Source organism: Lissotriton vulgaris, unplaced genomic scaffold (genome assembly GCF_964263255.1).
Source record: "Lissotriton vulgaris unplaced genomic scaffold, aLisVul1.2 SCAFFOLD_545, whole genome shotgun sequence".
NCBI lineage: Eukaryota > Metazoa > Chordata > Amphibia > Caudata > Salamandridae > Lissotriton > Lissotriton vulgaris.
The window spans coordinates 267,993-273,992 of NW_028245946.1; positions in this window are offsets into that span (position 1 = coordinate 267,993).

Genomic DNA, 6,000 nt, shown 5'->3' on the forward strand with positions numbered 1-6,000 from the left:
ATGGGACCCAGTCAATCATTTTCCGCCAGTGAACTGAGTGCCTCGTTTCTGTTAAAGGTCGGGATTGCACAATTAGTGGGGCCTAGCAAGTTTGCTGATATCCTATATGTTGCCCCTCTGGAATTTGTGCTTAATTGGTAGAAATACCCCAGTGGGAGGAAATTAATTAATTACATCATTGCGTATTGCATAAGAAGCTGCCCATTGTAAAATACACCAAACCATCCTCGGAGACCTGAAAGTTAAGACTACACTGTCCCTATCCAAGACTTTTTCAGATTTACCAACTCAGGCAACCCTTCTAACCATCATAAATTCATTAAACAGATGGTTTCCAAGCCCAGTTCTTAAATTCAAGAAATTAAGGGCCTTGTTCTTGAGTGAAGACCAATGTTCCTCCTCACCTATTTTCAATCTCGGTACATTAGCCAACACTATAGTATGGGGAGTGGCCTCAGGCGGAAGATCAAGAAAGACATTCTTCAGCTTGTCCCCTCCCTCGCCCTGTAGTCTCTCCACTGGACATTTTGGCCCTTCCTTGCGTATTTGTGGGCCATTTGATGCTGATATAGACGGAACTGAAAGATTTGGAGGACACAATAGGGGAGGGTGAGAGGAGTGTGGGTGAGCCACTGCTTGTTGTTGTAGCCCGGAGGTATTTCCCACCTGACTAAGCCCCGTAGCCTCAGGGTGATTACTCAAAGGTTGGGTAGATGTAACTTTAGTTATATGGTCCTCTAATTTTGTTAGTCTCTGATCTAATGCAGCTAGTCTGAGCATAAAAGGATCAATCAAGGCTACCAATTTAGCTTCCATCCGCTTAAGAAAAACTTCTTGAGCCTTTGTAAAATCTAAATGATGTGACCCCAATGGAGTAGGATCTATACTTGCTGCACCCACCCCAGTATATTCCGACTCGGTGGGTGGAACTTGAACCCCTCCCTTCCCTGTAACCACACTCTTATTCTTGGCCTGCTTTGATACCTGAAGGATGGATTTTGAGTCACTACGCACTTTTCTTTTCTTTGCTTGGACATTGGTTCAGGGTGCTGCTGCTAACTTTTGCTGCCTAGTGACCACATTAATGGGGGTAACTGTAAGTGAGGAAGATATACTTTCCCCTGGGTGAAAATTTGAGGAGCCTAACTGAGGGCTGCATGTTGTCACTAATGAAGGTTGAGGACATGAAGCTGGGGCAGCAGTTGATTCTGGTAAAGGAATTTGCCCTGTAGATGAGCATGAGGGGTCCAGTGAAAGCCTCCTTTTGGTTAACTGGATCTCGTGCAATAACACGGATTCCGCCCGACTAAGGAAGGCATCTAAGGTCCCTACCACTCCTGCCCCCCTTTGCGCAAAGTCTTACTCATACCCAAACTAAGTGACTGCAAACAGTTATATAATATAGAAAACAGTTGGTCCTCGACGTAGATTCAACATATAAAACAATTATTACATTTGGTTAAATCAATTTTTGTCAAACCAAGAGTAAATCTGTACTGTTGGTTAGATAGGTATACTAGCCCACATTGCCAAAATATTATACAGAAAGCCCCAAAAACCTTAAGATTTGAAAAGAATCCAATCAGATTGACTTGTTTAATATACAATTAAAAAAAAAAAAAGGAAGAATTTAGCATATCTTTATACACATATTTACATTAATAATAAACAAAGGTATATTCCTACGATAAAAGAGAAACGCCCCCTCCCCATATCCCGTCCTGATGAAGACCCTATGTTGAGGATTTGAACTGCCCGCTTTATGGTTGGGTCGAAACGTCGACAATTCCCTGTGGGAGCCTGCCCCTATTAATCCCTGCCCCCTCACCCCATTTCCAAATCCCTTTGCCAACTGTGCAAATTAAGGACAACGGAATTTTGTATAACTACAAGCTAGTAAAAAAGAAGTACATTTTTTGCAAGCGTTCGCTAGGGCAGGCTCAATTTCTTGTATATAAATAATCTGCACTTTGTTTCTCTGATCTCCTTGATCATTCACTTGAGCACATACTTTGATCTTTCTCTGTGCACGCTTCTCTTTTATCGTAGGAATATACCTTTATCAAATACCCAGGTCCTTTGACTAAATTGGGTCAACCCCTGTTCTATAACAACAAGCAAACAGTTATATAGCAAATAAAGAAAAAGGATCACTTATTAGGAAATACAGTTCTTTAAACAGGTTATTACACCCCCTTCAGATCAAGTCCAATAACCCAGCTTGCGTATTTTCCCGGAATCAATGTTGGGGGGTCGCCCCGCCGGGCCTCTTTCGATCGCTGATGGCGCGGATGGGCGCGCCCTTGGCCTGGGCTTCACCCGGGCACCCCCGCGCACATCCCACGCTGCAGGAGCCCTGAAGCGAATTTAAGTGCATCCGGGTGCTTGATTGTGACGGTGGTGGAGGGCACCACAAGGGGATTCTGGGAAACCCGGCATCCCCCAGCACCCATGACTTGCGTGGGGGAGAGCTGGCAGCAGCAAAAACAACGGTGCAGTCCCCACGGACTGTTTGAGGAAGGCAGGTGAGTTCCAGCAATGGTGGCAGCAGCGGATTAGGTGAAGGACCCGCACTGTGGGAGCCCTGAAGCAAATTTAAGCGCCTCCTGGCGCTTGATTGTGATGCTGGTGGAGGGCGCCACAAGGGGATTCTGGGAAACAGAGTCTCGGCATCCACGGCTTGCGTGGGGGAGAGCTGGCAGCAACAGCAACGGTGCAGTCCCCACAGACTGTTTGAGGAAGGTAGGTGAGTTCCAGCAATGGCGGCAGCAGAGGATTAGATGAAGGAACCCATCAATCTATTTATGTCTGGGTTTTATCTCAATTATCTCAAGAATAACTTACCATCAGACTTCATATTTAAAAGTTCCAAAGACAAGATGCAGCTTCTACAAACCAGGCAGGAGAGACTCTGGGGCATATTAACAAGGCGGCGATAAATACATTATTGTTGCGGAAGCTAAGCGATGATAATTCTATCGCCGTAGTATCAATGAGGCCGCTTAGCGTTGGTTTTCAATGCTTAGCGACCGGATTTTTTACCGCCTAGCCTCGCATCGCTAATGAGATGCAAGGTAGGTGTGTGGTAGGCGTGTATAGAAATACTTCCGGGAAATCAATCACTAGCGGGGCTTCGCGATATTAACAAAGAGGCTCCGTCAGCGTTTGCGTTGCGATTTATATCGCTAACAGGGGCTTAACTCAGGAATTTAACGTCTGCTAAATTCCTTGATTTAGGCATACCTGTAATGGGGGGTGCATTATGTGGCTAAAACAACAAGCCCTAGCAACAAGGTTATCGCCATTTTCAAAGGAATATCGCTGGAAAACCAGCGATATTACATTGAAAACAGCAATAATCCCCGCTATCCCTGGGATTTTTATCTCCATGGCGTTAAGCGTTGTTAATAAACTGCGAACATGAAGATTATCGCCAGCTATAGCAGGCGAGAAATTTCCTCACGTTAACAGCGGTCAGCGATAATTATTGCTGCCGCTTGTTAACGTGCCCCTCTGATTTTAGGAAGTCTCCAAAGGCAACTTTATTGACAATTTATTTTTCCAATATTTTCAAACTGCATAGCGGTAACTGTTAATGCCAAGAATCCGGCTTGCCAGGAGGAGAGTGATATTTATTTCACACAAGATATTTGAAAGCTGAAGGAATTTGAGTACATAGCAAAGCATCATCTAGAATGAGGGGCTCCAAATCTTAATTCTCCTTGATGGTTATATCCTCTTCTCTCCTGTAGTCTATGGTTGATGTGCACCATCATTTCTATTGAGTCCTCACAGGTATGGGATAGCTGCACAACTTGAGTCACCATGCCCTTCACTTCACTCAGTAAACCCTGATAGAACAAAGACATTTGTTTCTGCACAGACCAATATGTCTCCAGTAGCAGATGGTTAAACAGAGTGACATACGTTTGAGGGTGATGACTTCATGATCTAAAGCAAGGAAGTGTGTCTTTCAATCAAATAGTTTTCACATTTTTCCACAGAATGTATTAAATTTGTACACCAAGGGATCGTGCTCTTTCTATCAAGGGAATGGACCAGTTGGTGGCATTGCCTCCTAGGTAGGACAGCACAAATGTAGTCTTAGTTTTCCCTTCTGAAAAACCTGTGGGTTTGCACAAGAAATGGAGATGACACTGGCTAATGAAGATGCCCTAACTTATGGGTCCATTTAAAAACGTTCTGCTGGAGCTGAACGTATCTGCGGGGCATGAACCACCTGTTTGGGAGAGAAGGACGCCTGCCGTGACTTTGGGGACTTGTGGAGGAGAATAAAACCCCAATCCCTGTTCCACCCCTTCAGCGAGGGTATGGTTGTATGATCAGATTAGGTCCCTGATGAAGAAAGGGGGTTGATAGAGTCCATGCTTTTATGCTTGCACCTCCCCCTTTGCTATGCTCTGAATGACCCTTAATAGTGAGATCTGCAACCTCTCTCCTAGCCATTCCTAATTCCATCCTCAGCTCCTGATTATCTATGTGTGAAGAGTGCACTTCTATTTGAAAATGTGTGATGGTTTCCAATATAGTAGTGAGAACTGGGGAAACAACACTTACAACGCAACTTTTACAACGCACTACCTTTACAATGAAACTTCAACAACGCAACATCCATTACAACGCATGCCATTACAACACAACCATTACAACGAATGTCACTACAACGCATACCACTACAACGCATGTCATTACAACGTAGTCATTACAACTCATACCATTACAACGCATCCCTACACTATCCAACACTTACCCTACTGTTGCACCCCCTGGAGTTAGAATAGTAATTTTTGCCCCTACACTATCCAATACTTACCCTACTGTTGCACCCCCTGGAGTTAGAATAGTAATTTTTACCCCTACACTATCCAATACATACCATACATGCAATGTAATGCTATGCGTTGTAATGATATGCGTTGTAAATGTAGTATGCGTTGTAGTGGAATGCGTTGTAAAGGTAGTTTCAAAGAATTTGTTGTAATGGCATGCGTTGTAATGGAATGCGTTGCAATGGATGTTGCGGTGTAAAAAATGCGTTGTAAAGGTATGCGTTGTAAAAGTATGCGTTGTAATGACATACATCCGAGAACTGTATTTGAATCCATTGCCCAGACCAGCTAACTTTCTTGCTATTCTGTCAGATTGGTTAGTACAGAATAAAATGCTAACCTGGCAAGACATGCTGATGGGGACAATGGCATGAGGATAGTTTGGTCAATCTCCTTTTTGTTCCAATCTGAGAACAACTGGTAGTTGGGAGTAGTGCACAGCTTTTTTTAAAAGGTTTAGTATCCACTCTATATCGATGTTATGGGTGCTCTGTAGGTGGCGACCACGTCCCTGGGCGCCTACACAAATCACAACTCGTGTCTGTAGTAGCACTCTACAGACATCCCTTTGGGCACACCTTCTCTCCCCCGTTCATGAAAGAGGATTCCAAACAAGAAGTTTTAATTATTTTTACTTTCCTTTATTGGAGTATTTCTTATCTCTTAATGTCTTTTAGTACATTTTTCATTTAATGAACTCAATTTTTCATATTTGCATCAACAACACAATTGTAATATAGATCCAATGCATTTCGGGCGTGTATGCCCCGCCCTTCATCAGGGAATCAATCTGAGAACAGAAAACACTGCTCTACAAAAATCACACCCAAGGGAATGGGGGAGTGTTAAAAAAATAAACAGTGGACTGGTAACACTCTGCAACCAGAAGGAGCCTCCCTTGCTGTCTTTTTTGTGTTTTTTCCTAGGAACAGCATATGCAAGGAACCAATAACACAGTGTGATACCTACATTTAGTAAAGAAAATGGATTAACCAAATGATTCCCTAGTCACACACACTATGTTAAACATACAGTTACTCATCCATAAGGAATCACTCACATGAATTGTAAAGACTGCTTTCTATGGAAATAAACTTTGTCTCTAAAGCCTCAGAAATCCATGAGGAAACTGCAGACATCAATAATACAA